Source organism: Anser cygnoides, chromosome 2 (genome assembly GCF_040182565.1).
Source record: "Anser cygnoides isolate HZ-2024a breed goose chromosome 2, Taihu_goose_T2T_genome, whole genome shotgun sequence".
Lineage (NCBI taxonomy): Eukaryota > Metazoa > Chordata > Aves > Anseriformes > Anatidae > Anser > Anser cygnoides.
The window spans coordinates 6,207,955-6,227,484 of NC_089874.1; positions in this window are offsets into that span (position 1 = coordinate 6,207,955).

Below are 19,530 nucleotides of genomic sequence, written 5' to 3' on the forward strand. Positions count from 1 at the left end.
TGATCTTGAAGGTCTTTTCCAACCTTAATTTTTCTATGATTCTATGATCCAGTGTAGGAGAACTGTGATAATAATGGTTGCAAAGATCAAAGGATTTTGTGCAAGAGGTATTGTTTCAATCAAATTTTAAGAATTACTGTACATAAAATTTCACCATTACACTTCATCCAAATGTCTTGGAAAGTATTACTTAGTAATCTGCAAAAGACTTCATGGTATTGTTAAAAAGACAATGTTTTTTAAAGGTAGCAAAAATATGTATTTCATTGTCTCTGAAAAAAAAACAAAACACATTTATGTATGAGCATATATTAATAATTACTTTTTTTTTTTAATCAGGTGAACTGATATAGTTGTCTCAGAATTACTAATGAAGTAGGACTACTTTAGGTTATTTAATAAAAAGTTCAGATGCATATGTAGTTTTGTCTGTTTTGTAAGAGGTATCTTATCCTTCAGTTTCAGTTTATTACAACACATGATCTATTTTAGAGGGTAGAACCACAGTAATATAACTTTCCAAAAATAGCTACCTATTAGGACAAGATAAGTGCAAATGTTTTATTTGTTACGGGGAATCAGAAGAGATTTAGCAGTCTTAGGACAACTACAGCGGGAACAATAAGGTAATTACCCAATTTTTACTGTCATTTCCTGTACTAGACACTATTAAAATATGACAGATAATCAAATCTAAGCTATTTGTAGGACAAACAAAGGCATGTCAAAGCTAAGAGTTAGTGGGTTTAGATACAGTATGGTTTGAACTAGCTTTATTACTTCCAGAACAGCTTACATTCAGAAAAAAAAGTTGACAGAGACAACTCATGAATTTGTACTCAGCATCAAGCACACTGGGCAATATGATGCAGAGGGGCTTGGTTGGTGTGCTTGGGACCAGCTCCTGTCCAGCACAGGTTGCTTTTGTGCAGACGGTGCAGAGCAATGCTTTTGAGGCAAAACTATTTATTCTGTTTGGTGTGAGCTGCAATGAGCTGTCAGCTTTTGTTCAACATTGAGGTACCATTAGATGGCAGCATTTACTACACTTTAGAATATGGCCAGTCAAGTGAAACAGATGACAAATTTGTACACTTCATCATGGAAGTATTAAATTAATTGTAAGTAACTTGGATAATAATTTAATATATATATATATATATATTTTTTTTTTTCCTGGGCTCTCAAGTCAGCCACGATTCTTGGTAGGTGCTTGTTTGTTGACTGTGTTCTGGTTTTTGCACGACAGATTGACAGATCTTGATCGTTGTGATATACTGCCTTCTGAACATGTCTGTCCTCCTGCACCAGTGGATCCTCCAGGGAGCAGTTTTATTTGTTATCTGTTACTTTGAACAGAAGGAAAATTCCTTCCTGATTCTCAATCTAGCAATACAATATCTAAAGTTTTTCTTTAGACAGATGTACTCCCTCAGTTTATCTCCAGTTTGACAAATTGAAACACAACTTTCTATTGCTCTGCTACCAAGAACTAGTCATAAATTATTATAAATCAAATTCCATGTCTAGTACAAATTAATGCAGCTGAAGTACTTTCAGAGGGTTCGTCAACGTAAGAGACATATTGGAGTAAGTCCAGTGGAGGACCACCAAGATGGCGAAGCATGTGGCTTATGGAGAAAAGCTGAAAGATTGGTTTGTTTAGTCTTAAGAAGAGGTGAAAGGATAGGTCTTAGTTCTGCCTTCAGCTACCCAATGGGTAGTTACAGAGAAGTGAGAGTCTTTCACGGGTACACAGTGATACAGTCAAGAGGCACAAGTTACAACAAGGGAAGAGCTGGTAAGATGTTAGAAAAAAATATCCACAGTGTGGGTGGATAAACATTGGAACAGATCACCCAGAAGTGTTATAGGATTTCTGTCCTTGGAGAAAATCAGAAATTGACCAGAGAGGACTCTGAGCAACCTGATCTAACTTCAAAGTTGAATCTGTCTTTCCATCTGGATCTGCCTTGGCTTGGGTTGAATGAATTTCAGCTTGCTCTGTAACTCCAAGACAGTAGTCACATGCTTTTCAGACTTTAATGTTATGGGCACACAAGACTTATCCTCCTGATTCAACAGACATTTATATCATTTATATCATACAGGGATCTGAGTCAATACAAATCTGTGTGGTTTGGGGTATGCAGTTCTAAGTTCTCTTTATGATAGGGTGACAAATTAAAGACAGCAAATTAACAAGAGATTTCTTGTTCATCCACCTCTGGGATCCAAAATAATAAGAGTTCTCTGAAACTCCTACAACAGATTTCTTTCTGAGAGTTTCTTCAGTAATCCCATCTGTTATAAATATTTTGATAAAGATATTGAGTGGTTTCAGAGCTGAATGCCGTGGCAAAAGTTTAGGCTCTTTGCTCTGCCAATTCCAAAGAAAATATGTGAAGGCATCAACTTAGTAAGTGGTTTTATTGATCTGCAGGGACTTTTGAAAGAACAATAGAGATGTTTTGGCAACCCCTCAGGAAAATATAGCTGTTTGGGCAAATCTGTTGCAGTTGTCTGCTTCATGGTTCCATGGAGCTAAGGCAAGGTGTGCCAAGCTGATTTTGATAATGGTCATTACTTTAATGCAGAACTACAAGTGGTTTGGGCAAATTGAGGGCAATGCAGTTTCCTCTTCTCTCCAGGATCCAGGGGGATTGGCGTAAGTACGAGCATTCAAAGGTTAGAGGATTCATAAGTTAGACTAACCACAACAGCTGCCCTACTCTCCTGTCCAAACACTGTGTAGAATTTGTCCCCAAAGATCTATTAAAGTACTCACAAGAAAAATCAACTTTTATCCTAGTTTTCTTTCGGTCACATCGTTTTTGAAACTAAGAGAGTAAACCAGAGATAGAATTTTAGTAGTGGTCCTACAATACTACCAGTCTTAGCATTCTCTGAAGAGTTTATCAGCAGATATTTCATACCACTACTCTAGCTATCTTTTTTTTTTTTTTTTTTTTTTTTTTTTAATGTGGCTATGGCTGGAAGAATCAGTTACTGTAATAACACAGACATAATGAGGCAAATATAATAGAAAGTTATCCCTTTGTTCATTTGATATCTCTCTCTTGCTGTTGCTGCTAGTGAAGCTTGCAACTGTTAGAGCCAAGGAACTGTGTACGAGGACATATTCCTCAATATCTGTACACAAAAACTGCCCCAAGCACTTCCAGCTGCTGCTTTCCCCCACTTCTGGACAACACCTAGAGAAAATTTCTCGCTCTTTTCAATGGAATATCAGTAAATTTCAGTCCAAATAGCAGCATCAGGACGCCACGACAGCATCTTCAGAAAATGGCATTCTGTTCCTCCCTATATGTATGTAGGGCCCATTGCTCATTTCTCAGGCTCATTGACATCCCATTCAATATAAAACTTGTGCTTATGTCCATTATGTCCACCTTACTGATCATATTCTCAGCTTCCTCTTATAAATTGTTTTGTCTATGTAACTAAAAGAGTAGACTAAAAGAGTAGTCTAAAAGACTAGAGAGCATCAGATATAATGGGTTATAGTTAAGGTCTCCTACTGTCGCCTAAGTAGGGGCTTCATCCCTTAACAAACAGCCAATCATTCAGATGGCAAACACCCAAAAAATCCATATAGGAAAGAGAGAACTTTAATGTAAAAGCATGGATAAAATCAGTGGAAGTTGCACTTTCTCATACACCTGGGAACCCACCAACAAGCTACAAAGCCATAGGAAAAACTAGGTTTTGTTAATTCTGCTGCACACGTGACCAGTTGGTATTTATTTGAGAATGCTATTTCTATAAGTATGTTTGCACTCTTTGTTTTGATCAGTTTACAGAACGGAGTTTCAGACTGAGACTGGCTTGTGTTTAAATGCTTAAACTGATGTTCTTCTTCAGCCCTAATCATCTCAAATTAAAATGTTTTTTAAAAAAATGAAAACTTAGTGTTATTTTTTTTTCTTTATGTAAGATTGTTTCATCATGCTCATGGCAACACAGATGTATATACTTGGCTTCCAAGAAAGAATCTTGTTGCTTCTTAAGTTGGTATCACCCACTCCATTTTCCACATTTACTCCATAGTCAGTCCAGGGCAAAGGTATTTTCTTCCTGTGTGGCTGACTAAGAAATCCCTATAATGGAAGAAGGCTCAAAGGCAATGGCCCCACAAAGACTGAGGAACAATGTAGGGGTGTCACTGATCACAACTATTGCTGACTTTATCTCAACACAAAGGTATATGTGGCTCAGCCCAACAGAGTATAAAAATGTAAGAACTAGCAAAAGAATTTGAAGGAAAGTGATGGGCTTGAGCTGATTTCAACATACATAATCCTTCCTAGTGCCCAGCATCATCACAGTGACAATATTATAGAGTGGTAAAGGGCATCACCTTGGTACTATGACTGAACTGTGTATTACAATTGCTATATTTTGCTACCTGTAACTTAAATTTGAAAGGTCATTTCATTATATTTTGTATCACTCTGCTAAATCAAAAATCCTGTATAACATCAAATATCTTCAAATAAGTAAAATTGGTATTAAACACCATGCCCTACACACATGGAATATCTGAAAGGATTCTGGCACCCTGGCACGGCTGTTTTTCTTTCTACAATAATCCAAAGTCAAGAATATAAACAAGCAAACATTTAGAACAAGGCTTTTCTGTTTGTTAAAGATAGGTCAATTATGAAAGAAAAAAAAAAAAAGAGATTTTTGAACCCATTTGCTCACCTTAATGGTTACAGAGACAATTACAACAATCATCTTCATTTAAGGTTATAAATTTTATATGTTTATCTATGTATACAGAAGCAGGTATTTTAATTGCAGTGCAAATAAATTAACTTCATAATGTTTTATGGCATGTCATGAATAATATATAAGAAGTAAAGTGAGATCTAACTTCATATTTCCTGGTTTGGTGATAGTGATTAGTAGATTTGAATACTAAATCTAGCTGTAGTAAAGAACAAAACAGTGGGTTTGACTGGCAGAAGCTTTCATTTCCAAGTGTCTCATCACTGTCCCAATCACGTCTCAAGAGAGCACACTGTCCAGTGAATCACTTCTTACTGGGAAATGCCACAGTTCAAACCCAACTTTGCGGCCACTGCTTAAGCAGTGCCCATATTTCATAGATTTAACCAGAGGGGTACTATAAATGTCCGTGGACTAGCAAGCCAATTCTTCACAAGACACTTTGGCTTTCTGAAGATGATTCAGTAAACCTGCTCCTCTACGTGGAAGTATTCCTTCCTCTTCCCTGGCAGTGCCCAAGGCCAGGCTGTATGGGAGTTTGAGCAGCCTGGGCTGGTGGCCCATGACAGAACTGGGACTTTCCCTGCCCATTCTGTGATTCTATGATTCTACATTACCAAATGTCACTTCATCCTTCTTGTAAGGCTCTTCTCTTATTCCACTTTTCTGTGATGTTGAAGAACAAAGATATTTACTGGCTTTACAATGCTGCTGGCTTTGTGCCACTGCCAGTACTACAAAATGCAAAGTTGAATTGTTGAATTCCCAAGTCCTTTACTACAGTAGAGAAAAGTCTTTGACTGGCCTCAAACTCTCAGAAGAGAAATGGATTCTCAGAAATCTTACAAGATCTGCCCTTCCCAAACACTTAGCATTTGAATGATACGTGGTATCTGTACCCCAAATAATAAAGAAAGACTCTCAAGAGCACTGCTTGAACATTCCTGTAAAGGCCAGAAGTTTGAAGATTTGGGGATGAAATCAAACCCAGCTAGTAACATTATCCTTTTCGTTTTTACTGGATTTTTAAGCCAAAGAGGCATATGGGCCAAACTGCTCACAAACGAGTGCTTTCCTTGTAAACAAAGCAATGGTGGTTGCTCTAAGGTTTTTTTTTATTTGTTTGTTTGTTTTTTTTTGGTGTGTGTGTGAACAATGTCAATGGCCCAGTTCTGGTATTATAATACCAGATATATACTTGATAATTCTGTTTGCAAAGGAAAAGATCCCGTATGTAGTCAACTCCTCTTGCTGAAAAAAATGGAACAGTCCAGTTTCAGTAACTGAATGAGATGCTGTATGACACTTGTAGATAAATACAAGCCCTTCTTTCCTTTTCACCATCTTTCGGTGTTTTGCAAGCAACTGCATGATAAAATTGTTATCATTAAAATATGAGAATTAAATCACTATCTAAAAATCTTGTCCTGTACGTGTTTTATGTCTGGTATCTAGAAAATGTTTGTATTATTGTAAATAAATAAGAAAAGTGCATATAAAATTGCAAAAAAAAAAAAAAAAAAGTTGTGGTTACAAGACATTACATTTACCTCAGGAAAAAAATGCATTTGTATGTGCACATGCTTGTGAATTGTTAATGTTACAGCAAGCACCAATTCTAGTAAACAGATTGCCTGAATTTTCCTTTTAAGAGGATAATGAAGCTCACATGTCACCAGAAATATTAGGATGACTAACAGGTGAGACATTAATGTTATTTCAGATTATTACTACCTCTGGCCTTTATGCGATTTTGACACAAAAGCAGCTGTGGCTGACAAAGTGCAGGTGCTTAGAACATAACACATTTCTATAGCAGGAAGGGTCCTTTTGACCTTCCACTCGCATGTTCCCATTTCCACAAATTCAAATATCTTGTTTTAGCTTTAAAAGATGAGGGTGAGATGAATGTTAAAACAAATCCTAGATATTTTCTAATCTGTTTGTTGAATTTGATAGACCTTTAAAGCATGTTTTCTGAAAGGCAATTTCAGACATCTCTCTTAGCAGAGTCCAATTATGCATTGGCTGCAGCTCACTGTATCTATCAAAGTGTCACAGATGCTTTCATGTAGGCAATATATTGCTTTGTCAGACCCAAGAGAAGGGAAAAAAGAGGCACCCCAGAGTCTTTTCCTTAAGTAGGTGTTGAGCAAATTAGCCCCATTACAATTCAGCATGCATTAGTCCATTAAAGAGCTGGAGGAAGATTCCTTTGTGTAAATGACCAAATGGTCTCACTGTATATTAGTATTAGTCATTTCCTGTTATTCTTTGAAGAAAGTTCTTGATACGTGATATTTAAGAGATCTTAATTTCCAATGAGTGTAACTTTAAAAAATAATTTAATGAAATAACGCATTCCCATATATTTTAAAAGGTAATTAATTCTTTTTTAATATCATAAAATGAAATTACTTTTTGGCTCAAAGAACACAAGAATTTCTCAATTTGTAAACGCCCATGTAGTTATCCTATGATTAACGTGGCTCCTTGGATACAAAGCTGCTCTTCCTTCCCCAGATCGTTTCTACTGCTGTTCCCAGATTTTATGGTGAACCACATCAAAGAACAGGTATATGGGCCCTCAGCCAGAGGTCTCAGACGTCTCACTTGGAACGAGCATGCTCAAGTAAAACCAGCAGGCCTGGCCCCCACAGGAAAAGCTGCGCTTTGAGCAGAAAGATTTCGTACTTGGAGCAGCAGATTCAGCAATCAGGGACATGAAGAGACCTGTTTCATGGATGGCTGTCATAAAAGTGAAAAGAGGGTTCAGAGGAGTCCACGAGGATGCTCAGAGGCTGGAGCACCTCTGCTGTGGAGCCAGGCTGAGGGAGTTGGGGTTGTTCAGCCTGGAGAGGAGAAGGCCCCGGGGAGACCTCACAGCGGCCTGCCAGGGCCTAGAGGGGGCTGCAGGAGAGCTGGGGAGGGACTCTTTGTGGACAAGGGGGAATGGTAGTTTTGGATTAGATTATTAGGAATTAGATATTAGGAAGATTATTAGATATTAGGAAGGAATCCTTCACTCAGAGGGTGGTGAGGCCCTGTCCCAGGCTGCCCAGAGGAGCTGTGGCTGCCCCATCCCTGGCAGTGCCCAAGGCCAGGCTGGATGGGGCTGGGGGCAGCCTGGGCTGGTGGGAGGGGTCCCTGCCCACGGCAGGGGGTGGCACTGGGTGGGCTTTGAGGTCCCTTCTGATCCAAACCGTTCTGTGATTCTTCATTTTCATACCTTGGAGTGTCCCCTCAGCTGAACTACTGCTTTGGCTGTACAGCCATATAGTACAGGAGACTGGGAAACAAATCTAAATATGAAAATAACCCAACCACAAAATGAAAAGGACAGCTTTTAGCTCCAGTAAGTGCACACTTCTGGTCTGGTGTGCAACCATACCCTATGGAGCTAAGAGCAATGGTGTGCAGCAGAAGATAGATAGTCATGTTGCCAAAATAAATGCTAAAGCTGAAGTTATACACAAAGCTTCATTGTGTGACATAATCTCACATCATCCTGCAGGTTAATGACTTATTTTTGGTATGATTGGTAGAGCTATGCAAATAACCTGACTCAAGTGGCAGCAACAGTGAAGACAGACAGATTTGACAGATTTTTTTTTTTCTCCTTAGTGTTTAATTGGAAAATAATAAGCCCGCACAGAAAAATCCCACCATTAAAATAGGGCTCTTCAGCAGTCTAGAGACACAAAGTTAGGAGGCTTTGCAGTAGTGAATTGACACCTTGGCTACAAAGTTTGCCTCTTCTCATTCTCTCCTGTTCCATTACAAGTATAAGGTCAAATGAAAATGTACAAAAAACGTGTAAAAATATTGTATGCTCAGTTCTCTTCTACCACAGACTACAAGAGCCCAACAAGGTTATCATCTGTCAAAAAAACTGCAAAATAGGAGGCAGAGATACTGAAGAAAGTCCTCATGGAAACATGTGATAGATGCAGAATTAAGATACCAAGATTATAAATGAAAAAGTGTAAATTCCTGCAGAAAACTCTTGAAGACAGTAGGCAGCAGCAAGGATTTGGAAAGAATGAGCATAGCTGAAAGTGCGGAGCTGGCGTAAGGAGCTGCTGGGGATTTCTCAGTTTAGATCTTTTGTTACAACTATTTTGCACAGCTGCAAAGAGTCACAGAAGAGGACCTCATTTTCCAAACAGTGTTTGACAGTCATTTTTTTCAGCTATTCCAATCTGATGAATAATACAGTCTCTATATCACCATACTCAGCCAAACAGACGCTTTAGTCAATCATCTTATTATGTATTAATTAGCTTATCCACTTGTTCTCAGTGTTCAGGTCTTTAAAATTGTCTGCTCCTGAAGGCTGTAGGTAATTCTTGCCAGACTGGACCTACATCAAAGAGAATAATGTCTTGATCTCAGTTGCTTCTGATTTACACCAGATAATAATTTTTTTGTGTGTTTTGCTTTACCATAAAAAATAGAAATGTAACATAAGAAATTTCTTAAAAAGTAAATATCCAGTGTCTGATACATCTAGGAAAATCTAGATATACTTAATGCTGCCTGATGAAATAGCATTAGGAATATTCATTTTCTAACTTGATTTACTTCACTACCCTAATTCTCTTAGTACTATTTTGATAGACCACTGAGGAGAGAGAAAAGAGCAATCCACAGTTTTCCATTTCAGTAGATGATAAACAAATTTTCCTGATTGAAATGTGCATTGGACCATTTAGAAAGCTGAAGATTACTGTATGTAACAGAATGATTTTAATACATACTTACAAAGAAAGCAATTTCCTGTTACTCTGTAATACCAATTATCCATTCAAAAGAGTCTGAATTTTACATCACCATGATATTTTTTTTTTTTTTAATTTCATTCTCTGATAAAAGGAAATGAGATTCCTTTATACTAGGTCTTTATTTTGACAAAGATGCCAATTAACTACTTTATACCATTTAGACTTCACTATTATGTGGATCAGAAAATGGCTTCAGCTATTCTTTTAAAATAAAGCAGCAATGTAATATATTATAAAAGCTATTCTAATCTCTGTGCAGTAAAAAGCCATCATAAATCACTAAAAGCTCTCTGCAGCATCATTTCCTTGGTTTCAGACTGGGCTACGAATCCCACAGATGTTAATACTCAGCCCATAAAGAGCAATTTATGAGGGTTTCCCCTCTTGACCAGAAGCCCTCAGTCTCCAATGGACATGTTATAAAAAAAATGCTGAAAAGGTTTTAGTTGTGTGAAGTCACAAGAACATTGCACAGATGAACATAGCTCCTGGACTGATAAGCATTTATGCAGTTTGGACACTACTTTCCATACCAGAATTATATTGAGAGAATAAAATCAACAACACTTCCCCCAAAATGGAAATTTTATAACACAAATCTCATCATGGTGGTTTCTTTATAGGAGAAAGAAAGCAGAAGTTGGGTGATTTGGTCCTTAATTTATCTGTAAAACCATTGCAGTTAAACAATTCGAAAATAGCTAAAATGATTGTATTGAAGTAGTGAATCCACAGAAGCTGCAAAATTGAATTCTTTTTTTTTCTTACTTGGAATTAGAAATCACAATACTTGCAATCTAGGACCAGTTATTTATTATTTTAGTTATAGGTATGCAGTTCAAAGTATGTAAGGTTTCTCTTGATTAATGGCTATATAATTCCACATTGAATACCTGAAATCTGTCAAAAAAAATTAACACACAGTATTGCTAGCAACAGTGAAGAAAAGTATCACAACACGGATATTTTCTTGTCCCAGATGAAGGATTTGGTCTATTTTGCACAGTAGTTATTAACACTTTCTATTTGGGTTCCATCTCCTTTCTCCCACATTGTGTGTTTGAAGCAGTCCTGATTGATGCCTCTTTATCAAATGATAAACTATGATCAGTAACAAAATGAAAACTGATGCCATGTCCTTAAAAGAAGATGACAGTGAAATGTGAAAGGAATTTATAGTTAACATTTCCAAATCACATCTCACTTCTCAGAAAAGAACAGAAATTAATCTTTGCTAAACCTGGTGATGTTGTGAAATTCCAGAAACATATGCAAAAATGTTTACAGTTGTGCAAGTCATCTGCTTTCTCCCAATTAAAGCTACCATTGTATTTATTATTGTGTTCCTGTTACTATAGCAATGAAAGCTACATAAAAAAAATGGATAGATACTGACTGATTGCTGCACCTGATGTATAATTTTTCACAATCTACCTTCCATTCATTATTTCCTAAATTGCTATAAAATAGCATAATTTGTCATAACAGATATGTATGTACACACATGCTAATTACAGGGTCATCAGGAAACATACAGAAAGAAGTTGGTTGTTATATTAAGGAAAATGAAGAAATGAAATTATTTTGTACTATTTCTAAGTAACCATTCCTTACTCCAAAGTTATTGCATGGGGGGTAAAATGGAAAAGAAATTTCAATCTCACTTTAAGTTGACTGTTCAGCTTTATTGTAGATTAAATTACTATATGTTTAATGAATAGTCCTCTTTTCTACTGTCAAACATGCATCACATGAGTATGTTTCCTTGTCTTTATTAGTTAAAGACAAGTTTATTATTGAAAGGCAAGTTAAATTAATTTATTATTTTTTCTTAAGTTCAAATATCTATTAACAATCAAATATGTGTCCATTTAAGTAAGCTATTTCAGTATTATAAGCATATGCAAATGTTGCTCAGCCTTTTAATACCGCTATACATTTTCCTTCTAAGCACCTTGATTTTATAGCCAGATAGAAATTTACAAATGGGGAATGCTTTTTCGCTCTTCATCTAGAAAGGCTGAGATTTTGTCACAGCAGCATTTACATTTTTCCTTTTGCAAATTTTTTTAGCTTGAGGTTTATTCCCCTACAGCTGCTCTTATTGGCTTGAATTTGCTGAGGTTGGAGGCTCTTCACTTCTCTCACTGCTGAAGGAAAGGGACTCAAACTGCCGTGCTGTGAGCACAGTGGGTGAATTGAGGACTTAATTTTGGATGGGGAAGGAAAAGTCGCTGCCGAAGGTGACTCACACCTGTCCAGCAGGGACTCTCTATATTGTTCCCACACATTTAAAGGAGGTGGGACATTGGCATGGAAGGCGCAGGTGCAGGGGTGGCCCTCAGTTCCCAAAGACATTTACATTTAGGTGTCTTCATATAGGCACATTTAGGTGCTTGTATATCAGCTTGGGGTTTAAACTCTCATCCTAGCCAGTGGAGATATAGTCAGCGGATATCTAGCTGGCATGGATGATGGAGCCAAGACAGCAGCTCCTTCCTTCTTCCAATAAATGAGCATTTTGTTCAGCTACTACAATTCATCATTTATGCATTTTTCTTGCATTTTCCCTCTTTTGCAGGCTACATAGCGAGTTGTGACCGAAAGCCACTCCACAGCACAGATGATGTGAGGTGCCTGCTTTCTCAAACAGCCATTAGGACAAAATTTTCCTTCCATAAGAGAGTGCAAGGTGCAGATGGTTATACAAAGGAGACAAGCTTCACCCATCTTCACATCTACCTAAGCCAAGACTCAAACATCTCATACTTCATAAAATTAACGTCAGATGGTTGTAAAGCTGTAAAAGACCAATGACAAAAAAATATGTTGCAGGGAACAAGAGAGAATATGAACTGAATTTGTGTCATGAAGTCTGAGATTCTGAGCTGAACGTGCTATCTTATTTTGAAGTGTGATAGTGATGACATTTGTGAAGCCAGATGGGTTAATAAATCTGTGTCAATCCTGTTTCAATCTACCATGAAAATTCCTATCTGGAATTTATTCCATGTATAGAAACCTGGTGTTTCTGACCATGACTTTTCCCTCCCATTTCTTCCATTCCTACATAATTTGAAAGAAGGTCACTCTAAAGAAAGAAGATCAGCAACCAACTCATGCTAAATAGAAAATAAAATAGCATTTGTCTCACTATACTGCAAGACTGTTCTTGGAGAGTTTTTCTTCCACCTCAACCAAAGCTGCCAAGGCCAAAACATGGATTGGGCAAAAAAAATGTTTTATTGATACTGCTTGTATTTAACATAGGGAAGGATCTGGCACCTAGATCTTCTGAGTCAAGACAATGCTTACATTTTAAAAGCACTCTCAGAGGTAGAGGCACCATCTTGTATTCCACACATGGGCCAGTTTGCTTTCCTTCTTTTGATTTATCCCATTTTAAATACATGAAATATTAGATATCCTGAAAGAGAAGTATAATCTAAAATTAATATACCAGCCTTATCGCTTTAGTGATGCCCCCCTCTGCCTTAAAAAGTCCAGCAGTCTGGCTAATTTAGAAGTACAACACTCAGGATCCTTTGGATCAGATTATTACCAAGATCACACCCTCTGTCCCTAAGCAAAACCGTATGGAGAAATGAGTACTCAGTAACAGAAATACGAGTTCTTCTGCAGGACAGGCAGGACCCACTAAAATTGCCTGGGTTCCTCCTTGGAGAGGAGGACTCCAGATTCCCTCCCTGTTTTTGGAGGATGAGAAAATTTAGCTTGATGGACAGAAGTTGCATTGTGCCATTTAGCATAAGGGACAGAGAATAAACCTTGTCCCACGTTTTGGTAGTGCAGAGAGCCACAAATATGAAGTCTCCTGTCTTATCCAGCAGTGGCTTGGAGCAGCCATGGAGCAGTTGCAGGTTTCAGGAGTGAGTGACCTGTTCTATGTTCCTCCCCTACTCCATGGATATATCATCATAGATATTGCTAATCTAACTCATATATAAGCACTGGCAATTTATTTATATGCATGTGCATACACACAAACACATATATGTATATACACATATATACAGAGGAGGAACTGTCGTCAGTTTTCCTGCCTTCTACCCAGCTTCAATCACAACATGTTAGCATAATTTGCATATTCTGCATTATCCATTTTCCTAATCACTGCTAAAGGAGGAACTGAAACTGAAATATTCAAATAAAATACAAAGGCCAATGGCTTTACAAAAAAACATGCTGTAGTGCAGATAGCTCTCACTGTGATGCTGAAAAACACATTAGTCCCCATGTTTCCCATCCACTTTGTTCTGTTCACTCCTGATGACCTGCTTTCCTCTGAAAGACACTCAGAAATCCAGGGATGGAATAATATCTTAAAGAAATGCTCAGCTTGGAGCCTCCCCAGATTTGCTTACTAAGGTTGCAGTCTTTCCCGTGAGACCTTGTATAATCACATCAGTTGCTTTGATGGCTAAATAGACGCCTCTGACCCATCCTTCTTTCCCTCCCCCAGCACCCCCCACGTACAAATAACACCCTGAAGGAAAAGCACTGCCAGAGTGGTGAGGGCTTGCTGAAAGGGGAAGTGATGATAAAGGCAGTGAGGAGGTTTTTCCAACACTTTCTTGGGAGATAACTGGGCTGAGATATGTTTCACAGAAAGAAGTGACTCCTCGAACCTTCACTTAGAGAGGATAGAAAAGAATGTAAGTCATGTGGTTTACTGCATTTTGTCTTAGAAACGAGGTGGTTTGTGCTAGGATCTTCTATAGAATTCAGTGACCTTTTATTTGCCTGAAAAAAACATTAAGAAACTTGAGCAGAAACTTTTTTTTTTTTTTTTTTTGTATGTGAGTGGTATGTAAAAGAAATTGAAAGTGAGAATAAGTGAGTGTTTATTACTTGCAGTACAATATGTGTGCACAGGAGTTTTCCCTATGTTTGTGACCTGTTATTTTGTTGAAATGTGTTAACTAGGGTCAAAAATAACATGAAGAAGAGAGAATAGGCATATACACCCCTTTTAATTCTGCACATAAGAATGGCAGATATACTTTTCATATTCAAAGTTCAGATTCTTATAATTTTTGTTTCAAAATAGAGACAGAAAAAAATCAATAACCTTAAGTTTTAAAACAGTACTTTCTTTTACATATGTTTATTCTACTTGGTAATCTTGTTCTGTTACAGGCTAACATTTATTTTTTGAGACAATAAAAATGGATCTAATTTTACTTTTTTTTTTTGATAATTGAAGGCTTAATCAAATTTCCTTTTATTTTTGGGATGTTTTGGATTGTATTTGGTGAATGCTTTTATCAAAACAAACTGTGGGGCAGATACACTAATAAGTGACTATTATTGGGGAAGTAAAGAATGAAACCGAGTAGGAGAGTGCATACTGGGCTGTTTGCTGGGGAACTGGCAGTAGAAGAGAAGACAACCTTCTGAAACTTGCAGAAATGTCAGAAACTGGTCTCTTTGCTTCTATGAAGCAGAAGAGATTAAAAGTTTAAAGTCTGCATTTGAAGTAGCTGCAATATATTTTATCTGCTGGGAGTGGCATACATGCATTCACCTTACCACAGAAGCAACAGCAACAGAAATGACTTAAAGTGGAATAAAATTTGTATTTTATACAAAGATGTTTTATTAGGATGATAAGGGTGATAAACCGGAGATAACTGGTATAGAGACCTAACAGAACCAGTACTGGTACTTCTCCCTCACCGTGGTTTTTAAATTCTGATAATTCTTTAGTACTACATTTTGATTTTCTTTGTGATTATTTGACTTAACCTGAGACTATTTTCCATATCAATTGAGAAAATTTCTTTGAAATCGTGATTTCTTTCTGTGGAATGAAAAGGCCAAATAGTGAAGTTAATAATGAAAAGTGAGGAACTGCTTATTAAATGCAATACCTAGTGCAAGTAGGATGTTCAGAACTGACTTCTGGTTAGATACATTTCAGTTTATTTAGAAAAGTGTTTCTAGGTAGAAAACTCTGACAGACAAAAGACGATGTAATTTGAAAATTTCGTAGAACTTGTGGAATCACCAAACTTCTGGCAATCAAAGTTGAAACATTATATGCTTGACATAAACTGTCTTGTAAACTTATGTGCTAAATATTTTTCTTACTGTGTTTTATTTATTTTTTATTTTTTATTTCATGCAATACTTTACTTTTGCTATGATCTTGGGAAAATTTTCTCCTATTTTGCATCTAAAGTTTTGTCCTCCAAGTATATATAGAGCTGCTAAGAGATCTTTCTATATTAAATTTACATGATGAAAACAACCTTCAGAAATACAAAATGGCAAATCCATGATACTTTTAATGCATTTAGTACTTTTTGTTAATGGTACCAATCCAAAATCTTGTCTATGTATTTCATTGATTTTCTATGCCTTTCCTTTGTTGTAATAAAGTCATATTAATACAAGCTAGAAGCTTACAAAACTGTTAATCACATTAACCAAATCTGAAACATTGCTTACATTAGGCAAAAACAAACAAACAAACAAATCAAAATAAACCCTGACACATTGACAGTATGGCCTTTAGGGCCCTAAATCTGGTAATGCACTGTTTGTGATGATTTATGATTTCAAATGGTCTGTATTTGGTGAAATCATAACAGCTACAGATAATATGGTTATTTCTTAAATTCAAAGAGATAATACCTGGAAAATATACTTGATGACCTTCAAGATCATCTGTTCCAACCATCCCCATACCACCAATGTCACCACTAAACCATGTCCCTAAGCACCAGGTCCAACCTCTCCTTGAACACCCCCAGGGACGGTGACGCCACCACCTCCCTGGGCAACCCGTCTCAATGCCTGACTGCTCTTTCTGAGGAGAAATGTCTCCTCATTTCCAACCTGAACCTCCCCCGGTGCAACTTGAGGCCATTCCCTCTAGTCCTGTCACTAGTTACCTGTGAGAAGAGGCCAACCCCCAGCTCCTCACAAATTGCCCATGTACATTTTCCAGTTACTTACCAGTATTTTGAGGGTAATTTTGTGACCGGTTGTTTTGTGTTCTCTCTTCTGAAGCCACACAGAGTGATGTATATAGTGGAAAGAGTCCAGTGAGGGGCCACCAAGATGATCAAGGGCCTGGAGCACCTCTGCTGAGGGGAGGATGAGAGCTGGCACTGTTTGGCCTGGAGAGGAGGAGGCTCGGGGGAGGCTTTATCTACATCTGTAAGCACCTGAAGGGAGGGTGTAATGAGGACGGATCCAGGCTCCTTTCAGTGGTGCCCAGTGCCAGGACAGGAGGCAGTGGGCCCAGCCTGGAGCCCAGGAGGTTCCCCTGACCCCCAGGCTGTGCTGGGCGGATGGTGGAGCCCTGGCCCAGGCTGCCCAGAGGCTGTGGGGTCTCCTCCTTGGAGAGCTCCAGAAGCCGCCTGGCCATGGGCCTGGGCACCCTGCTCAGGGTGGCCCTGCTGGGGCAGGGTCTAATCAGGTCTAATTCATCCTAACTCCTACAACAGTGGACAAGCCTATGGTCATTGAAGGCATTTCAACTCTTTTCTCTCAAGCTTCCTGTGGCTGCCACAGCTTCTTAGCTTCTTCAGTGCTTGCAACTGGCTGTTTGACAATTTGTCAATTGACAGCTCAAGCACTTACAAAAAGTGATCTCTGCACAGATTTAAATTATTTATGATAGCAAAGTAGCTGAAAATTAGTCCGACCTTAATATGCAAAAGAAAATGTGGCTTAACGCTTCAATTGCTAGGAAGGCTGGTCCTGTAAGTAGTCATTAAGGAAACAATGTAATGTAAGGCAATCCTGGAAATTTTATGTGTTCACAGTCTGCTGGTGACTAATGATGTTTGCCCAGTCCTACCAATGACTGTATAATTACTAATCTTTGGAAGTTTAGCAGTTGCCCATGAGTTGAAGCAGCGAGAAGAGCAGGCCTAACAGATGCAAAAGTTGAATTTACCTCATGTCACACAAGACACCTCAGGTAGTCAACCATCACTCTGAGATGTGATTCATTTCATCCTGAAATAAACGTGAAAATTAGGTGTCTCAGCAGGCAATTGGAGACCTAGTGGAGGTGTAGCAGTCTAGCTCTGAGATGTTTGCAGTGAGGTGGGACAAATTTCACCCAAAGGGGCAATCTGGGTGGACACTAACAGCCTTTATTGGGTCTTTATAAATCGTTCTGTGGATCTCCACGCTGGTTGCTACCTTCATTCCCCGGTGCTGAGAACTGTAAAGTGTACATTCCAGATTGAAAGAGTGGGATTTATCTCACACTAATTTTATAGGCAACAGAAAGAATCAGGAGCATTTTTCAGTGTTGTTCATCTGACTTACATGTTTACTTATGATGAGCTGATCTGTGCCTTCAGCTTTGGTGATGACAAAGAGGGTATAGGATGGCTAGATCAGCTGCTGCCATCCCCTTTCAGTCAGATGCCATCCATGCTGGGAGACCCAGCAGGCTGGAGCTCTCAGCCAGGTTGTCTGCAGAGGGGAAAAAATATTGAGGCTGAACCTGGAATATTCAGAGGCTGGTGCCACAGGTTCAGGTAAGGCATGATAATGTAGAGGTGGGAAATTAACAAGGAAATATGCTGTCTATTGTCTCCCTTGGCAACCTCAATGGAGCTACATGGATGGTGTTAACTCAGACACACACTTGCTTCTTGTAGGCTGTTATAAATAGGTAAACTAAATGGGTTGAAGTAGATATAGTATTTGTTTTCCATATATAGAGATGTCTTTGGTTGGTTGGTTGGTTTGTTGTTTTCTTCTACTTTTCAAATCCGTGCAATATTTTATTTCTTCATTCATTATTTTTATTATTGTAGTGGTGCATGGGGGAAAGCAAGAGATAAGGGGTATAAATTGAACGAACAAGTGGTCTAAATGGATTATGACAGCCAAGAATTGAAACAGGTTTCTCAAAGAGCTTGTGCAGTCTCTGTCCTTGGAGATTTGCCTTGATAAAGCCCTGACCTCATGACTGACACTTCTTTGAAGAGTATGTTAGATTGGAGACATTCTGAGGTCCCTTCCAACCTGAATCATTATATGATAAAAAAATTATGTGTTAATAAACAAAAGTTATTTTCATATATGTTTTAAAGATCATTGAACCAATGCCAGTTTGGTTTGATTAAATCATCTGCCTCATAACATATAGATTTTTTTTTGTTGTTGAGGAAAATGTGGAACAGTTCTACAAAAGCTTTGACCTGCTGTTAGTTAAATCTTTCCTTATTCAGTCCAAGAAAGATATTCCAATGTGTTTTCACACCTTTCAGTAATAGCTCATGAATCCAGGAAGTCTAATAATCGAGAAAAAAAACTTCATTATTCATTGACTGAGGATTGAACTGGGGTGATTGTAATTGCAAGAAAAGGAAAGAAAATGTCTTTGACAATAACCTAGTTTCCTGGCCTGTCAAAATGAATATTCCTAAAGTGGAAAACATGCTTGGAAGAAAGCAGTCTAACTTCAGAAAGCTGTCTAGCTACACATTTTGATATTTGAAAAATATTTCATAGAAAATATGTTTGAAAGCTGAAAGAAAAATTTGTCAATGATTTCTTTGGTTTCATTCTTGTTCTTCAGCTGTTGTGATTTCATTCAGTATGCTCTCGTCTTCAGTCTGACAAAGGATAAGAAAACTTCATTTTAAAGACATATTAAAGTTTACACTATTTTTTAGACGTTACAGGCCTTGAGAAAAAAATGGTGCTTGTTTCATGAGCAAAAATAGCTTTGCATTTCCACCTTTTGCTTCTTTTGGTGAAATTGCTAAATCAAGCTTTGATCACGAAAACAAACAAACCCTCAGCCATACTTTGAATGCTATCCTCCCTGAGACAAGAAGCAACAGAAAGGATCTGGGGTATATTTTTAACGAATCTTGACTGAACCTGAAACACTTTTGGGGGGATCACTCAATGTTTAATATTGATTAGCTTTTATTCAGTAGTAGGCTGAGTAGCTCATAATTGCCTGTGAACAAAAGGTGTAATTTAG